The sequence below is a fragment of the Carassius carassius genome, chromosome 42 (genome assembly GCF_963082965.1).
Source record: "Carassius carassius chromosome 42, fCarCar2.1, whole genome shotgun sequence".
Lineage (NCBI taxonomy): Eukaryota > Metazoa > Chordata > Actinopteri > Cypriniformes > Cyprinidae > Carassius > Carassius carassius.
In genome coordinates, this window is record NC_081796.1 from 21,056,104 (window position 1) to 21,076,864 (window position 20,761).

A 20,761-nucleotide genomic window follows, 5' to 3' on the forward strand; every position below is an offset into this window, starting at 1 on the left:
TTTGGTTTCTTTATAGCTCACAGATGTTTCAAAGTCTTAAAACTGTAAAAATTTTTTCTCAAACATGAACCGTTATCTCAACTTTAGGAGAATCAATTTATCAGAGCTGACATACTTTATAATATATCAGGATTGTTTGGTTCCTGTTTGATTGTGCTGGTGTAACCCTGACAGGACAGGCCTGGTGTATTTTTAACTGTTAAATCAATATTGACCCTCTCCTGGTCAGCCATTACCACAGTCTGGGCTCATCATTTTGATAGGGGTGGGAAACACAGTCCTTTCCTCTCCCATCCCCCCACATACTCTGCATTCCTCCAGAACAAACGCTCACTTGTTGCTTTAGTGTCTTAGATCAACAGTTGCTGAATGTTGGACACTTTGGACAAAAAGAACCAACATGAAACATTGACAGTGCTACTGTCCTGTCCTAGTACAGTGACTTTGTAGTCTGTTATAATGGTTGGAGTCAAAGTCAAAAAAAGGTAATTTTTTGTAATATTCAAAATGTGCTGCTGTTGTCACGGGCTATACAGACTATTGGATAACCGACAGACAAATAGCATTTAGCAAGTGTTCCTGTAGGTCAAGACACTAGAGGATGACACATCTGTCTCCATTGCAAGCTTTGTTAAAAGGAATGCATGAATATATATAATCTGTACTTCAAATGTAATGCAAGTAACTTTGGATAACAGTATCAATATTTATATAATAAGTATCATTTTGTGTTTATTAATAGTTATTTATAATTATTTATTAATAGTTTATTAATAGATATTTATTATATACTATTTATATTTGTAGTTTTATTAAAATTTCACTTTGTCATGGGAATTTTGTTAGGTTCTTTTAATTTTTCCTTGTTTACATTAGTCTTTATTTATTTGTTTGTTTGTTTGTTTTTTGTAATTTTAGTGCTTCAACGTATTTTATTTTAAGTTTTAAAATTAATAATTTTAATAATTTAATAGTATTAATATTGTGTGTATGTATATATATATATATATATATATATATATATATATATATATATACATACATACATATAGATAGATAAATATATGTGTGTGTGTATGTATACATCATAATATAAAATATACTATTTTATGATTAAACTTTCCTTTTAAGGTATAAGTATAACATACAAAATGTCGAATAATTTTTATCATACAGTCAATGATTAAAATCAAACCCCTCTACTTTTATATTGTAATGTACAAAAGGATGCCACTTTATTTCCAATACTGGGCCAATTTTAAAAAAATGGCTTGGAAAGGTCTCAAATCGTGGCTGTGGAGTTTGTGGAGGGTCCAAGCTGCCCTCGCAGTGGGGCGCGGGCCGAGTCTATGAGTGGGATTAAACCCCTCTTCATCCCCAGTGGCACCACATTGTGCTCCAGCCTGCTGTGCATGGGGGCTTCCTCTGATCAGCTAAAACTGATTTTCTGGCCCCTATTGTGAGGTGATTTGGGGGCTGGTGACCCACACTGTTTGCCCTGTGAACCTCAACTTTCAAACACAGGCATGAGGGTCCACATGCACCGTACACATGGGCTGCTTTGATCCTGAAGAGATTTCAGATGTGTTTAGAGTAGTTCTAGCTAACATAGCTCAACCATTCATTCATTTATTCAAAGTAAATGATGATTAGTTGTAGCACAGCTGATTTTATGTCATGAGACTGAGTGCTTTACATTTAAAGTGAGTCATATCTGCACTTGAAGTGTTTGGCTGAATCTTTCAGCATTCTCAATGAGTCATTTGTATCGAATGACTTAATTGCTTGGTTGACCAGCGAAAGGTGAGCAAAATGGTAATTTTCACAGTATTCCTGCAGCGTGTTCAGTAATGTGTAACTTGTTAGGTGCTGAGAACTTCTCACCAGGTGTTTCACAGCACCAGCATTTGTCAAGACGTCACCGTGAGTCATTCCTGGTATTGAGCCAGGAATGTTTTCAGGATTACTGTTTCTTTCTTTCCCGTGTGATACTCTCTAAACTGGCACACTTATGTCCATTTAGTTTATGTTATATTAAAACAATGAGAAATACAACTTCTCTTTGCCCCACTGTGAAGTTTTATGGGAAAATGGCCCTGCAGCAGTGCACCAGTTCCTCTGAGAAAACCAGTATGCTGTTTCAGAGATTCAGAATCATCCATTGTGAAATTCCATCCTAAATTTAGCTGCCCCGTGTCATTTGAGTGGCTTGTTCTAGGATTTTAATGCAGCTGTGATCCAGCTGTACTCCTTCTAAATGGCAGATCTCCTAATAGACGAGATGTTTGGTGTAACCACCAGTCAGTTCTCTAATAAAAAATTCCTTAACGGTCGCTTTGAAGATATTCTTGTTCAAAGGCACTCGTAAATTAGTCCAGATTATCTTTGAAGATCACATTACACGTTCTTGTTTCAATAAAAATTGAGTTATGACTGTGAATCTCATTTAGAAGATGTTCCATTTTATTTACATACACATACAACAGTTTGGTCCAACTGTTTTGTTCTATTTCTCTTAGACTTCACTGCTTATCTATAGTGGAGCCTGTTTAGGAGGTGGGCATAAAAGAGAGATTACAGCCTGTAAGGAGAGTTGATTGTAGGGCAAGGTGACATATTCATTCCTACCCTAAGCAAAACACTGAGAATAATAGATAAGACACAAGTGTGCGTTTTCAGTGTACCAGTGTACATGTGTGGGCTGCGGATAGCTGTTTACTGCCTGCTCTGTGCTGATTTGTGGAGTTTTAAAAGTTAGCCACCTGAAAAAAGGCAGTTTTTTTCCTTTCTTTCTTTTTCTTTCTTTCTTTCTTTCTTTCTTTCTTTCTTTCTTTCTTTCTTTCTTTCTTTCTTTCTTTCTTTCTTTCTTTCTTTCTTTTTCTTTCTTTCTTTCTTTTTCTTTCTTTCTTTCTTGTTTTGGACCTGAATTTAGTTTTGCAGCCCTCTCCTTATACACTCTTTATTTTTCAAGCTGCATATTTACTGCAATGTTTTTTGTCAGTGTGTATTTGTTTTAGGACAGGATTCCTGCTGAAATTGTTAAGCTATTTGGCCCTCATGATGTAACGGGCATTAATTTACATCTTCATTACTGTATCTGTAGTATTATGGAATTATATCTGCTCCTTCCTGTGTGTAATTTAATTTAATTGTATTGTATTTTATTATTTAAATTTTTTTTATTTAAAGGGTTACCCAAAAATGAAAATTAGCCCATAAATTACTCACCTTGAAGTCATCCTAGGTAGGGCTGAAACGATTAGTAATAGCCTTAAATCAAGCATCTGGGTGTTGCACTGCATCGGTCCTTGAGAAGTTGAATAAAAAGCGCATCCATGTAAAAAGATGTGTCTCACATGGCTCCAGAGGATGAACAAAGGCCTCCTGTAGTGAATCGATGCATTTTTGTAAGAAAAATATCCATATTCAAAACATAATAATCACTTAAATATAGCTTGCGCTCACTGTTATAAAATGGAAGCAGTTCCGGGAGCATGATGGATGAGGTCAGCGTTGCCCATGCTCTGGTGAGTCTCATTTAGGGCTGCAACAACTATTTAATTCTCATTATCGATTAGTTGGGTCTGCCCACAGTGCACATCCAATTTCAGCCGGTCGCATCAAATTACAGCACTGAATAACGCATTTCTATGAACAAAAATGTATCTAACAATAGTGGAGGAAACAGAATGGGCATGCATTTGTAACTTCAGGTTAAGGTTTTACATGTCTCTCTGAGCTGCATTAAACAGTGTGTAAATGCATGTAAATGACACTTCTAATGCAGCATTTGTGTTTCCTCTGCATTGCAAAGATAAATTCTGTTGACGCTGACTTAATTTGCTTGGTAATAACCTAAATGCAAGAATCTGTCTTAAAAGATGGTGCACACTTTAAGAAAAAATGACTTAAAGGCAAAAATGCCCATAAAACCTGATGGAATTTATTAATTTATATTACTGCTGTGAACTGACTGCACAGAATATGAAGAATTTCAAAACATTCAGGAGCCAGCTGTCCACATTATTCCTTAAGATATCAGCACAATAACACCCTCAGCAAAATATCATCTAATTACCGTTATCGATAAAATCCAAGAATATTTTGGAGATATCTTTTTTTAAATCAATATCGGACAAGCCTATTTTATGTTACTTAACTGATATAATAATTTATTGATAATAATTGTTTAAATTAATATATTAATTAATACTTTTGACTTTAAAGGCTGGAATGTAAAGTTTATCATTTTATAAAACTTTGTTTTTGTATCTGAACTGTAAATTATGCTTTTTACAGTAATTTTATGGTATTTTATGGTACTTTATATGGTACTATAGACATTGCCCTACACCGCTCACATATCAGACGCTTTTACAGGATAAAGAAATAAATGACAGTAAGAGGAGACTGACTGTGATCAAAGTGCACGTGTTGCATGTTCCTGCAAAGCATTACTGTGATGTTATTATGTCTTCACTATCTTTATTATTTTAATTTTTGATCTAGAGATTTAAACTATATCCACTATGTAGCCTACAGTGATTCAATTTATTAAAACTAATTAATGTAAGGTTTTTAACCAGTTTTGTAAGGTTAGTCCTCCAATATGTGTAAGCTCTTTGGTTACAGTAGTAGGCTATTTCTAATGCTATAGTACAACTATTGCTGTTATCTATAAAAGAAAGGCAGAAAAATAGTCAAGTGCTTTGTTTTTTTATTCAGATTCCCAGTTAGTCAAAAAGTAAATAAACAATGCCAGCAAGCATGCAATCTGTTATCAAAGGCAAAGGAGGCCATTTTTGTTATTGTGTGAATAAATACTATTTAGTTGTTTCGGTTTGTTATTTGCCCAATAAATGACAATAACATTTTTAGATTTACATTTTTTTGACAGATTCCTAAAATATTTGTGTTTTCTCTGTTATGACAGGTGGTCTAATAAATTGTTAAGCACTGTATGTTATATATATATATAAAATAGTGTGTTTTTGTCAATAAAGTTAAAATAAAGAAAACTGTGTTTTTTTTTTTATTTGATTAATCGAAAAAAATAATCAGCCAACTAATCGATTATCAAAATAATCATTAGTTGCAGCTCTAGTTTCGTGGGGGGAAGCAAAGTTTCCTTATTTTAGCAAAGGAAAAAACGTCTCCTCTTGGCTTCTATCCGAATCCTCCGACATTCTTCTTCACAAATCCTTGTTTTGTACTTCTAATTAGTGACCATTGTTTTGTTTTGATCTCTCCACTGTGTTTCCATGTGCGTCACTTCTGAGTGGCGCATGCGCAAAACTGACCTCATACATCATTTCCCTGGAACTGTCATTTACAACAGTGAGCGCAAGCTAGATTAAAGGGATTATTACGTTTACGTTTTTTAAGGGATGCGCTTTTTATTAAACTTCTCAAGGACCGATGCCGTGCAACACCCACTGAGTGGCATCAAACAGCTTGAAAGATCAAAGACAGTTTTTAAAATAACTCCAACTGGATTTGTCTTAAAAAAGAAAGCAATAGATACCCAGGATGACTTTAGGGTGAGTAATTTATTGCTTAATTTTCATTTTTGGCTGAATTAACCCTTTAAGGGATTGCACTATTTTTTACCCATTTTTCCACCTCTATTGTGGAACTTCCTTCTCAACTCTTCATCTCAAAATGAATAATTATGTTACATTTGTATTTCTTTAAGCAGAAGCTCCAGAGAGAAGTGACCACTGATTCTGTAAGGTGTTCAGATAAAGTCCTAAATAGAAGGAGCTCTGGAATGAGGATAGTTTACAACAGGAAGTCAAGTTTGGAGAGAGCTGTAACCTAGTCAAACAAAGGACACAAAGGAATTTTAAACAGTTGTTGAGAAACTGAAATGATAATGCTGGTAAGTGGTAACAAGATATCACACTTGAGGGTCCCAGTAGCTTTGTCTTTTATCTCCAAACCAACGTAGCAAATATGATCTACTGATTAACCTTAATACTAGGCAACCCCCAATCAAGCCCACCGCTCTGGGTTAGCAACTTCAATCCAAGATGGCAAATCTATCCTTTAGATTAAAGTGGCCTTGGATTAAAATAGTCTGAAGAGCGGTGGATTTAATGTGTCCCCTTAAGTCTTGACCCTCAATATCATCAGGAATGGATTATTCTCCTCCGCTCTCCCACACAAACACACACACACACACACTCATTATGAGGGGTTCTAGCGTAACTGTGTGAGACCATATAGACCAGTCCACTTGATCTGACTCAAATCCTGTTTTCGAGCAATGGGTTCCTGGTACAAGATGAGTGGTTGAAGATTAATTGGCCCCTGTTTTGCATCTGAGGCCTGAGCCCTGGAAAGCCCATCAAAGAGACACAGCTTCATGTTGAGAGGGGAAACCCTGTCCATGGCTTATCCTTGGCCGAGCAACAGCTGTCTGGTTTTTCTCATGGATTTTATGGCTAGTTGCAACACTGGTGTTAAGATAGAATGAAATAAATATGTGTTTCACAGAAGAAGGAAATGCATACAAGTTTGGAATGTCATGAGGGGAGTAAACAATGAGAGAAATTGAATTTTTGGGTGAACTATCCCTTTAAATGCATTGATGTTTGCACACAAATATAGTGCACCATATTTAGGTTATCAAAACATAATGGCAGTGGCATTTAATTGCATTGTCCAGCTTTTTCAATTCAAGTTTATTTGTATAGCACTTTTTCGATACAAATCATTGCAAAGCAACTTTACAGATGATTAAGTTTCTACAATATTTAGTAGTAGCTTATAAGTGATGATCAGTTTATGTGCAAATGACAGGAATTTTCAGAAAAATGTATACATGACATAGTCAACCAGACGATGAACACTATTAACAGCAATTATAATGTGATTGCATAGTAAGTAGCAATATTGCTTTTTTTGCAATATAGCTTTCCTTCTATATTTGGCACATTGCATAAAAAAGCTGGATGAATACAGCAAATAAAATTGCCCAGATGTCCATATGGAACATGTTGGAAACTGAATACACAGAATAAATTCATCAAGTAATGTGTAATGTGACGGAATAATTTGTCAGATGATTTACCAGTATGACCTTCAAGAACATCATTCCAGACATAAATCACCAATTGCTAGCAAACAAGAGGTTGATAAACATTGTAAACATTTTGTCTGTACACTTTAAACCTCAATGTAATACTTAAAATGATTATTAAATTAAAAAATGTACAAATTGTTAAATTTACAAATGTAAAAATAAATTCTATAGCTTAATTATTTTTATTTCTATTAGTGCTGGGCGGCTTGACCAAAAATTTGTATCACACTTTTTTTTTTCAAAATTATGCCGGTTTTCCGTTTTTTGACCTTTTTTTTTCATGCATAATCAGGTGTACAATGCATTTTCTGCTGGTTGATATTCTAAGACGTGCTTGCGGCTAAGGTGCTGGAGCAAATTGCTCGTGTTGCCGACTTTGGCGACAATTTTAGCCTGACAGCACTTGCATAAAATGGATGTTTGGTCGACGTTGGATTTTTGGAAACCAAAAAACCTCCAAACAACAGACCCGGCTCCTCTTTTTGGCTGTAACGCCTGTTTAACACATATGCAGTGCATATGCAGGACTCATTGTGCTTTCACACAGGACGCGTTTGCAGTTCGCTACTGATCTGTTTAGTCCACAACATTTGTTCATTGTTTTGATTTCATATCATGTAAAAAAAAAAAAAAAAATATATATATATATATATATATATATATATATATATATATATATATATATATATATATATACCAAAAGTTTGGACACACCTTCTCATTCAAAGAGTTTTCTTTATTTTCATGACTATGAAAATTGTAGATTCACACTGAAGGCATCAAAACTATGAATTAACACGTGGAATTATATATGGAATTATATACATAACAAAAAAGTGTGAAACAACTGAAAATATGTCATATTCTAGGTTCTTCAAAGTAGCCACCTTTTGCTTTGATTACTGCTTTGCACACTCTTGGCATTCTCTTGATGAGCTTCAAGAGGTAGTCACCTGAAATGGTCTTCCAACAGTCTTGAAGGAGTTCCCCGAGAGATGCTTAGCACTTGTTGGCCCTTTTGCCTTCTGTCTGCGGTCCAGCTCACCCCAAACCATCTCGATTGGGTTCAGGTCCGGTGACTGTGGAGGCCAGGTCATCTGGCGCAGCACCCCATCCCTCTCCTTCTTGGTCAAATAGCCCTTGATGCCTTCAATGTGACTCTACAATTTTCATAGTCATGAAAATAAAGAAAAGTCTTTGAATGAGAAGGTGTGTCCAAACTTTTGGTCTGTACTGTATATATATATATATAATTTTTTATATTGTGAGTCTTTTATCACAGAACAGTAACAATCTTTCATAGTTATAGACATTAGTTTAAACTCAATAAATATAAACAATGCATTATTCATGCATTTTATTTCTAGGTTTGTATAATAAGCTGCTCAAGCAAGTGGCAAAACATTTAAACACAATAATTAGCCTATGACTTTTCTTTTTAAAATATTTTAAATTAAAACACCACAGACAGAAACAGTCCTGTGCATTTTGCATTTAAATCTTTATCACAATCCCACGGGTCTTAATGAACTTTGTTTTTCTGCTTCCATAAAAGTAAACATAGTTTTTTCCTGTTTATCTAAAAGTGATATTTTTCTTGTTCTAAACCTAGCCAAAAACCCATGTGTGGCGTGTGAAACGCAGTAGGCTTTAATTAGTATACATTTATTGTGAAATGACTGTGTTTCCATGTCAATCCATGTTCATTTTTCCCCGCAAACAACGTGCTATCACTTTAATTCAGCGCCTGCAGCACAGCAAAAATAGACTCAGTAGCCTACATAAACAATCGCTGCACTGCTGCAGACGCACCGCTCCTGGAACGCACTGATGGACCGCAACCTCATGCAGCTGGAATCCGTTAATACGCACTGCAGACGGACTATGTGTGAAACAGGCGTTATAACGTAACACCAGAGCACTGCTGAGTTTACCCTCACTACGCCTCGCAGTCGCTGCTTAGAAGTGCAACATTGTAAAGGGTCCGTCTGAAACCGTGTCGTGCGGCCGTGGCGCAGCATAATATTCGTTCCGAACGTTGAGTAATTAAATACAGTATATTAAAAATTAACATCATAAACGAAAATATACACTGGTTTTTGGTATGAACCGGTATACCGCCCAGCTCTAATTTCTATTTTGTCAATTTTTCAGATTTTTTTTATTGTGTTTTGCATAATTCAGCTTAAATTAAAAAAGCAACGTAAATCAATGCATAGTTACTGACATTAAACTTGACTTTTTTAACAGTATATTTTAATATGTAATGTAAATCATGTGCCATTTTTAAAGGATGAAGCAAGCAAACTTTATTTTAAAGTTTATTATCCTGTTGAATAGCATTTCTTTTTTTGGAAAATTTCTGTAGATTATGGTAATTGGGTCCTCTCTGAAGCTTTTTTTACGCTGCTTGACTTTTAACAAACCCCAACTACTTAAATTTTTTCTGCTCTCTACCTTTTGGATGCCAGGCTGGCCTGAGATGAGCTGGTCACGGTAATCCATGCGGAGAGCACTGGGCTCTCTGTGGGAGATTTTCAGGCGTGTTGAATGCAGTATAGCTGGAATGCTGGGATTCAATTCTCTTCATAAGCGTGGGGAACAGGAGGGAGTGGTGGCTGTCTTTTTTCCCGTTCTCTGACTGATCGACAGCTGTATAGTTGAATGAAAGAAACAAGTGCATTCCTGACTCCACACGAGGTGCCGGATTAATATGCAGGAGAAAACTTAGGAGGATAAATACTTGGAATATTTAATGGGAGTGAGATATCATGATTTGCCAAAATGGATGGATTTAGCAAATAACATTGTTCGGTTTCACAATCAGCTGTCCTTCAATCCTTCTACAAGTAATTCAAAATCAGTTTGAGGAAAATCTCAAAGTGGATTGTTCAAGGCTCCTCAACAATCAGGACATATTTCTGCATATACTGTAGGCATTATAAATCCCTCCTGCATATATAATGCCATGTTCAAGTGCTGTTGTATATGCAGTTTTGTAAACTTGGGTTAATTAACCAGCTAGTAAAACACTTCAGTTTACCGGTTATCATTGACTGTTTATCTTTAGCTCATCCAGCTCAAGTAGCTCAATTCTTGACATTAGTCATTATGATTGGATTATTAGAAAAATATTTTTCTTCCTAATAAACCATTGTTATTGCGTTATCAGTATATTATATTGCCAGAAATGTAATTTGCAATTTCTACCTGCAGAGCATTCTCAAAGTCCAAATTGTCCTCTGAGGCATGTCTATGCAAGTGTATGTGTGCATACAAGGGGCTCCTTTAAACGTTGGCCCTTTGTCTGCAGTCATGGGAAAGGGTGGATGAAAGGTGGATCAGCAGGGTACTTTGGGGCAGGGGAGATGCTAAATGCAAAAGGCCCCTTTACCATGGAGCATGTAATATCCTGATCCCAGGAGCTTCTCTGTCATAGGGGAGGACCTGGCCCACCTACCAGAACAGAAAGTGCCCCAGGGTGGGCTGTAACCACTAAGGAATGCTGAGACTGTCCACCCTGGCAGCAATGGTTCAAAAGGGAAGGTTAAGGGCTAAGTAGTCTTTTTTTTTACCAAGTCTTTTGACTTTAAAACATGAAGACACGTAACCAAAGATGTTGATCAACAAATTAGTGACTCCTAGACTTTGGAGCTGATTGTAATGTTGTTGACCCCTGATCAGATGTTGCAGACAATTACCATAATGAGTCATCTTGCTGGTCTTTGTGTTGACTTTTGAAGTAGGTGGTTGTTCTGCATGTTGAGATGCCAATTACAATGAATTTTCAATGCTGTAATAGCATATTTTATTATCCTTTGTGCTGCGGAGTTTACATTTAAAGACTATAAGCTCTTTATAATTTGATTGGGACTCAGCAGGCTCATTTGTGACATGTTTAGTGATGGACCTGAAAACTGGCTCTGGACCTGAAATCCCTTCCATCCATCCATCTCTCATGATCCGACGCTTTATTATAACGTTGTAGCGACAAGTCGTGCATGATTGACCAGGGTTGGGGGCACAGGGAGAGGAACATTGCAAATTAATATTCTCTTTGTCTATTTATTTTATATATTTTAAATTTTATACATAATTGAATAATATTTTATAATATATGTATACATATACTAAACCTGACTAGCATGTTCAGGTGCTGGTAGATTTGCATAAATTTGTGCAGATGTAAGTTTCGTATGTAATATTATATTTATGTTTGTGTATAATATATATCTGATCAATCTCATATATGATTAATTTGGGTTAATCAACCTGTTAGTAAAGCACTTTATTGCAATTTTGTATTCTCTTTGTTTATCTTTTATTCATTACAGCAGAAACCTCATTCTTGAGAAGTTGATTATAATTGTGATGCACATTTTTTACAATTATTATTATTATTATTATTATTATTAATAATAATAATAATAAATAAATAGCAGTATTGGTTAATACTTACATTTTTTAATTTGGATTTTTTACTTTTAAAATTTAAGTGTGCATTATCATTTAGATTTAGATTTTGAATTTATCATTCTGTATTGGCTGTATTGTATTTTTAATCAGATTTTAAATTATTATATTTTAATTTATTGTATTTTATTATTATATTGTCATAAAAATAAATAATTGTTTAAAAATGTATTTAATTATTAAGATTTAATTTGCCCTAATTTAATACTCAGTTATTTTTTTAAATGAGAAACTGTTAAATATAATTTTTTTTAGCAAATTTCAAAATAATATTGACTTTTTTATACTATATATCATAATGTTGTGATGCCTAAATTCACTTTTAAAACAATTAGTAATTTTTTTATTTTTTTATTTTTTTATTTATTTATTCTTCTTCGTTTCCTCCCATGCCTGAACGAACTAATACACCTTTCCAGTTTAAACATACAAGCACAAAAAGACATCACTCTTTGCTGAATTACTTTGTAGTTTTAACAAGAAATAATCTGTAATTAATTTATTCAGTAAAGACTATGCAATGCTATTTACATTTGATTATTCAGTTTCTGTACCTGCACACCTACAAACTCAAACATTGTTTAATTTGTATATTTGTTTATTTCTGCTATTTACACAATTTCAGCTCCGCAAACCCCAGCTATGGCCCAATACACCGATCGGTCTGCTTCAAGTTGAACACACAGCTGCTGCTGCCACCTTATTACAATAGATTTACACTTTAAGTTAGGTAGTCTCTCATCGATGACAGTAGCTCGTTAGATAAGGATTAAAAATGCCCTTCATTTTGTTTGCACTCATAAATGCTGCTGCCTGCTAGCTGCAATCACCAATAAAACATTGTTCCATTTTTATTTTATTTTCTATATCGTCATGAATATTGTTATCGCAAATATTCTTGAAATATTGTGATATAATTTTGAGGCTATATCGCCCACCCCTAACGAGGTGTCACCATACTGGAATGCTGGATGTCCATGTCTCTGAGTGTTAAAATGTGCCAATGTCTCTAAAGCCGCTTTCACACTGTGATTCCGGAAAATACACAGGTAATGTTTCCCAGCAATTGTTCCCGGGTCGCAAGATTTTGCCCCTTTCAGACTGCCAGTGATTACCCGGAATATGTGCGTGCGTTCACACACAATCCGCAAAGATGCCGTAAAGACATGTGACATTAGGATGTGACGTGTAATTCATGAGTTGAAAATGCTAGGCACATTAACTTTCACTTAAGCTGGCAAACGATCTCAGCTTCAGCGCGGAAAGTGAGGAACTAATGGATCTCTGCTCCATTACAGTTTGCACATATTTTTTAGTCGCAAATGTTGATCTGCCTTCAAAACAAAAGAGTTGCGCGATAACGTGTATCATCACTACAACACACCCTTTACGGCATTGGTTCTGGAACAGAGCTCGTTCCAGGACTGAACCCGGCAATGTTACTAGGTCCCCAACCCAGGATCGATCCAGGAATCAATCCCGGGACGTGTTTGCGTTCACACAGAAGGTGATCTGGCAATGTTCCGCCAATTTTCCGGGACCAAATGTGCAGTGTGAAAGGGGCTTAATAGTCCAGAGTGGGCTTACAGGGTGGTTTTATTCCTAGAAACACGCATCCCCCAGGTATTAACCCAGATGCCCATGTTTAGGTCCAGGATAAAGATCCCAACTTTCCCCTTCTTTCGCTCTTCTGTGCTCTGTAGAGTCCACAGTCTCATGTCTTGTTTCTATAAACCTCCCAGATTTATTGTTCCATAAATGCCTCATGCTGCAGGCCCCAAAGAAGACAACCCCACTGTTTGCAAATGGCCCCTGGAGACAAAAGGAAGGTTCCCCCAATCACAAGGGCTTTTCTTGTTCCGCTGAAAGCTCTTTCTTGGTTAAATAAGGTTTCCCGTCATCACCGTTAAGAGTTCTTTTCCCTGCTATATCAATCTGTTGGTGAGTGATCGTGTTTGGACCCGGTGAGAACAAACTCAGTGCTATTGTAACCATCCCAAACAGGGAACCACAGGGTTAAAAACATAAAATTCCTATCCTTCTCGCTGTTCCAGAGTTCAGTTGTGCTAATTGGTTGTTTTTTAGGATGGCCCATACGAGTAGGGAGCCATTTAAAGTGTTTGATGGCCCTGGGTCTTCTGGCCTCTATTCTCTCTGTTCAGCCAAACCGAGCAGAACTAAACCCCCCTTCCTTTCGGGATGCATGATCGTGTGTGCATGTGAATGGGAATGCTGTCTGGAGATGGGGCTGTGCTTTGTGTTGGTGTTATTGTCATTCAAAATGTAATGTCTTTAAAGGAGGGTTTTTAATTTGACCTCCACCAATTAAGAGATTTAGGTTTGGGCTGGCTGGTGGTCACCTTTGACCCACCTGCTTATTACACTCGGCGTCTTCACATCATTGTGTGAAATCCTCTTGTGCTCCTTCTGTTTCTTCATATATCTCCCTGTTCACTCTCATTCTCTGTTCACAAGATTGTTACTCTTGGTAGTAATGTAAAAAGATCGCTGTTGCCAAACATTGAGAATTTCTTTTGGTAAATGTTCTCAGACTCACGTTTCCCAAGTGAAGCGCAAGCTGAATATAGCAAATAACTTTCTGGGTCACAAATTTAGCAGACTAGTATGGCAGTTGCAGCATTGTGGTAATTAAGATTAAGATTATACTCTGATAGTTAGTTGGCTAGTTATTCCCATACGCTGAGGTCTTGAGTTTTTGCTCCTGAGCAAAACAGGGTTGTGCACCATTTAGAATTGATTTGAGACTGACTTTTACATTCTTTAAAATTCACTTAGTGCATTCAAATTTGAATTTAAACAAGTAGAATTATAATTGAATACATATAGCTGGAATTTGTAACAAGAAAAGCAATTTGTCAAGAGAAGCTTAAGTAGACATGAATGGATGGATGGGATGGCTAGATAAAGTCTCTAGTCTCTATAAAGACCTCATTGACTCATTGAACTGTAGATGATTTAACTAGGAAAGCATGGTGACTTCACAATCACCTAGATTACTGCTCTCCCACTCCTCGGAGTAAGATGTTCAGATTTAGAGGAACACATCCTGCACACTCCCACATGCAATAACCTCATCAGATGTGTAATAGCACTCATGGCGAGGGGTCTCTGGGTCAGAAGTGCAGTGTTGGCCTCTCTCGAACAGGAGAGGAGCTGGTGAAGATTGGCTGCAGAGTATTTAAACAAAAGCTTGGTTCAGTTCTCATAAGAGTTAGCACCAGGTTATCTCATCGGGAAGTGGTTATGCATGACACTTGATGAAGATGAATGAGTGCTAACGCTACAGGACAGTGGCAGACCCGCTGTTCATGCTGGTAAGAGCAGCAGGGGTGAACGTCATGTGTTATGCAGATATGTCATTCTGTGAGCTTGGCATATTGATTCGTGCAGTGGGTAGTCATTTTGCCAAGAGGGTTTCAAATGCTTTGATGACAAAAAAAAACCCCAAAAGGAAAAATATAGACAGCTAAACGTTTTATTTTATTTATTTATTATTTGTATTTATTTTTTCGCTCTTTACAGACCACAGTTTGAAAACCCCTGCATTTATTGCAAGTAAAATCCCAATCCCAATCATTGCACAAGGGCACAGTGGTGATATTTGTAGATTATCCCTTGTACAATTATAGCTTATGACCTTCCGGTTATCATTAACAGTATCAGGGCATATGGTATGGCTGGTCTTTTACTGAAGAATAAAATAATTTCATATTCTTACCGTAGATGTTTATCAGTTAATGCCTTATGTATTTTTTAGTTTATTAGTTTACTGGCTAGTATTGCAATCTTTTCAAATCTTGCATAATATTATGAAATGCACTGTTTCATGGTGATTGACTATAACCTGAAAATTATCAGCTCGTATGTATGATGATGAAATTGTTTTCCTATGACTCCCCTTGCGTAACTATAATGTGGTCAGACAGTGCTGGCCCTCTGAGGCCAAGGTAGTCACTATCCACTGCAGCATTAGTTCCTTTTTCTCCTCCTTTTTGTTGCTTAACGGAAAAGAGATGAAGAGGAAAAAAGAGGGTAGAGGGGGTAAAGTCTCCCTGATACCCTTTTCCATGCACAGGGTAATCCAGAGGCCACCGTCAGCACAAATGTGGCTTTGATTGCTGGGAGAGGGTGCAACTGAACACGGTGCCCCAAAATGTGTTTATGAGTAAGCGAGTGTGTAGGTTTGTGTCTGTGTGTAGTTGCAAATATAATGGGAAATGGGTCAAAATAAGCTGTATGGAAAGAAGGCCCCATGTGGAAAATTCAGTTGGAATGTGTCTGGAAATTGGACAGCATTCATGGTGTGATTGGACTGACCAGACAGCAGGCTGAAATTAACATAATGAAAGCGGATGAATCTGAAATCTTTATCTCAAGCGCTGAATTAGTCTGAGGAAATGAGGTGATCAGACAGGTTCATTCCATTGTGTCGTTGCAGACCATAGTTTCCTAATCTAAACAAAAGATTCATTTAGAATGAGTATGAGGGTGAGTAAATTGACAGATGTTTTTTTTTTTGGTGAACTATACCTTTAAAGGGTTAACTCACCCTCATGTCGTTCCTAACCCGTAAGACCTTCATTCATCTTCGGAACACAAAGATTTTTTTGATGGTATCTGAGAGATCTCTGACCCTCCATAGACAGCAACTCAACTGAAATGTTCCCAAACAGAAACGTAGCAAGGACATTGGTAAAACAGGCCATGTGACACCAGTGTGATTTTTTTTTTTAGAAGAATTGTTGAATAAAGTCGTCATTTTTGTTTTCTTTGCACACAAAAAGTTTTCTCGTAGCTTCAATTCAATTCAAGTTTATTTGTATAGCGCTTTTTACAATACAAATCGTTACAAAGCAACTTTACAGAAAATTATGTTTCTACAACATTTAGTAGTAGCTTATGGTGGTGACTGTCAGTTTGTGCACGTTTGACAGGATTTTTAGAAAAAATTAATACAAGACGTAGTCAGCTAGACGATGAACATTATTAATATTATTAATTAATAACTATTATATGATGCAGTCACACATGTAGCAATAATTGTTAGTTCTGTTTGTTGATTCAGGGTTAGCATCATCTGGGGTCCTCTGAGGGTCAGCATCATCTCTTCTCAGGTGTTCTGGATCCAGACTGGAGCTTGGGTAAATCCTAGTTACGTGGCAAAACATAGAAACAAAATAGAGACATCATTAGCATAGCTGCTGATCCAACAAAGTAAAATTAGTTTAACCCAAGCTAATGAATAAAAATGCACATTTGATCAGATGCAACTACACCCACAATTTAAGAGATACATTATTCGAATGCTTGGCGAAAGAGATGCGTTTTTAATCTAGATTTAAACAGAGAGAGTGTGTCTGAACCCTGAACATTATCAGGAAGGCTATTCCAGAGTTTGGGAGCCAAATGTGAGAAAGATCTACCTCCTTTAGTGGACTTTGCTATCCTAGGAACTACCAAAAGTCCAGCGTTTTGTGACCTTAGGGTGCGTGATGGGTTGTGGCGTGGTAGAAGGCTAGTTAGGTACGCAGGAGCTAAACCATTTAGGGCCTTATAGGTAAGTAATGATAATTTGTAACTGATATGGAACTTAATAGGTAGCCAGTGCAGAGACTGTAAAATTGGGGTAATATGATCATACTTTCTTGACCTCGTAAGGACTCTAGCTGCTGCATTTTGGACTACCTGTAGCTTGTTTATTGACGAAGCAGGACAACCCCCTAGAAGTGCATTACAATAGTCCAGTCTAGAGGTCATGAATGCATGAACTAGCTTTTCTGCATCAGAAACAGATAACATGTTTCGTAGCTTGGCAATGTTTCTAAGATGGAAGAATGCAGTTTTTGTAACATTGGAAATATGATTTTCAAAAGACAAATTGCTGTCTAATATAACACCCAGACTGTAGAGGAAGTTACAGTACATCCGTCTAGTTGCAGATTGTAATCTACAAGATTCTGTGTAGTGTTTTTTGGTCCAATAATTAATATCTCTGTCTTATCCGAATTTAATTGGAGAAAATTATTTGTCATCCAATCTTTTACATTTTTAACACACTCTGTCAGCTTAGATAATTGAGAAGTTTCATCTGGTCTCGTTGAGATCTATAGCTGAGTATCATCAGCGTAACAGTGGAAGCTAATTCCGTATTTTCTAATAATATTACCAAGGGGCAACATGTATATTGAAAATAGAAGGGGACCTAGGACGGATCCTTGTGGCACTCCATATTTTACTGATGATAAATGAGATGACACCCCATTAATGTAAACAAAATGGTAGCGATCGGACAGGTAGGATCTAAACCATCTTAGAGCCTGCCCTTGAATACCTGTATAGTTTTGTAATCGATCTATGAGTATGTCATGATCTATGGTGTCGAACGCAGCACTAAGATCAAGTAAGACTAGAAATGAGATGCAGCCTTGATCTGACGCAAGAAGCAGGTCATTTGTAATTTTAACAAGTGCAGTTTCTGTGTTATGGTGGGGCCTGAAACCTGAAAATTCTTCATACAGATCATTTTTATGCAGGAAGGTGCTCAATTGAGCAGACACAACTTTTTCTAAAATTTTAGACATAAATGGAAGATTTGAAATAGGCCTATAATTTGCCAGTATACTAGGATCTAGTTTTGGTTTTTTAATAAGAGGCTTGATAACCGCCAGCTTGAATGGTTTTGGGACGTGACCTAAAGATAACGACGAGTTAATGATATTGAGAAGAGGTTCTTCGGCTACAGGTAACAACTCTTTCAGTAATTTAGTGGGTAGAGGATCTAATAAACATGTTGTTGGTTTAGATACAGTGATAAGTTTATTTAGCTCTTCCTGTCCTATAGTTGTAAAGCACTGCAGTTTATCTTTGGGTGCGATGGATGAAACTGAAGTGTTAGACGCTATAGAATCTACATTCGCTATTGTATTTCTAATGTTGTCTATTTTATCAGTGAAGAAATTCATAAAGTCATTACTATTTAACGTTGGTGGAATATTTGAATTAGGTGGCATCTGGTAATTTGTTAATTTAGCCACTGTGCTAAATAAAAACCTTGGATTGTTTTGGTTATTTTCAATGAGTTTGTGTATATGCTCTGATGATTAAATGTATGATGATTAAATGTCTGTATGATTAAAATGATGAGTGGGCCCGGTGACATTTTGCTTGACTCCAAAGGAGTTTATTAGGTCAGTAAACGCAAGTCCTAATGTATCATTTGTATTATCAACGTGAATATTAAAATCTCCCATGATTAGCAACTGTAACTAGAAGGTCTGAGATGAAAGCTGCAAATTCTTTTAGGAGTTCTTTATACGGCCCTGGTGGTCTATAAACAGTAGCCAGAGCAAGAGATACATTAGATTTCTTTTGCATGTCTGACAGTGTAACATTTAGCAGAAGTATTTCAAAAGAGTTAAACCTGTATCCTGTTTTCTGGGTAGCATTGAGAATATCACTATATATTGTTGCAGCACCTCGGCCACGACCATTCTGACGTGGCTCATGCTTATAACAGTAGTTTGGTGGAGTAGACTCATTTAGACCAAAATAATCATTTGGTTTTAGCCAGGTTTCAGTCAAGCAGAGTACATCAAAACTATTATCTGTGATCATTTCATTTACAATAACTGCTTTGGGTGTGAGTGATCTAATATTTATGAGCCCAAACTTTAAAAATTGTTTTTGTTCATTTACTTTACATGTTTCTGGTTTAATCACGATAATATTTTTTCTAGATCCTACATTATATTTATATTTTGACCTCACTATTTGGGGAACAGACACAGTCTTAATAGTTTTTACAGCGCAAGTACTTTTATCATTTAAGCGGGTGGAACATGGAGCGAAGTGTCCTGGAGATGTTGTCAGAAAGCAGCTCCGCTCCGACTCTGCTGGGGTGTAAGCCATCAGCGCGAAACAGCCTAGGACGCTCCCAGAAAAGATTCCAGTTATTAACAAATAGCAGTTTCTGCTTCTCAAAATTGAAGTAGAGCCACTGATGTCACATGGATTGTTTTACCGATGTATCAGTCTGGGAACAATCAGTTGCGTTGCTGTCTATGGAGGGTCAGAAAGTGCTCAAATTCCATCAAAAATATCTTAATTTGTGTTCCGAAGATGAACGTAGGTCTTACAGGTTTAGAACGACATAAGCAGGGGTGCACATAAGTGGTCCGCAGGTCCGCATGCGTGACCAAAATAAAAAATGCGTAATATAAATATGTACTGACAGCGCATTTGCATACCGACATGGTTGACAGCTGTTAATGCACAATAACCATTTTAGATCACAAACTGTACAATATAAGATTTATTTTCAACCTGAAAGCATAAATCTAGGCTATGCCTACCATTTCAAAGCTATATATAAAACTGTGACATTCGTCCACTGAAAAAACTAAATAAAATGTAATAATATTATAACTATTATTAATTCATTTTTTATAGTTGCATTTAATGGGTCACGCTATATGTAGTGTGAGGACCAAACCAAATCTCCAGGTTCTCTTAAGCCTGGTTCACACGGGACGATTTTAAAATTGTCGGCTGATTTTCCAAACCTGAGAGACCCCACACACGGCGATAAAAAATCACGGGTCTAACAGTGTTGGTCGTACAGTGTGTGGTGTGCAGCCACACGGCAAAATCAACACATCACACACGATCCGATTCGACTCCCGAGCATTCCCAGGTCAGACGGGAAATCTCGCAAAATCCCTCGAGATCAAACGTGACTTCAGAGTAAACAATCATGGCGGACGAAGAGGATGCAGTGGCCATAGTTTGTCCTTTGTTTGTAACCGAAAAAAAAACATAAGAAAAAAAAGAAAAGGCGATGGTCAAAGAAGTGGAGACAAAGTCCTCCATCTCCGACGTCCACCGGACTTTCTGGTGCGCCATGCCACCGGCTGTTTTGATTTTGTTTCCCGGTACTTCCTCGCCGCCTCGTCACCTCGCTTTCTGATTGGCTACACGCCACAGTCCACAGGCTGCGTGATCGTTTGTCCTCGGGGGACACCACACACGAGAAGAAATCGGGCCAAATAAATCCAACATGTTGGATATCCCCGATTTGAGATCGGAGCGGTCCCAACGTCATTCCGAGCAGAGGAGAGCAGTCTTAACACACCACACACGGGAGGAATATCTGATCAGATTATTTTACGATAATCGGAGCAT

General features: G+C 36.9%; 1 protein-coding gene across 4 annotated transcripts in view; it reads left to right on the top strand.

The window, feature by feature from the left end:
• LOC132124160 (rho GTPase-activating protein 29-like) overlaps positions 1-20,761 on the top strand; it is a 49,581-nt gene that overhangs the window by 9,045 nt on the left and 19,775 nt on the right. The window lies entirely within an intron of this gene.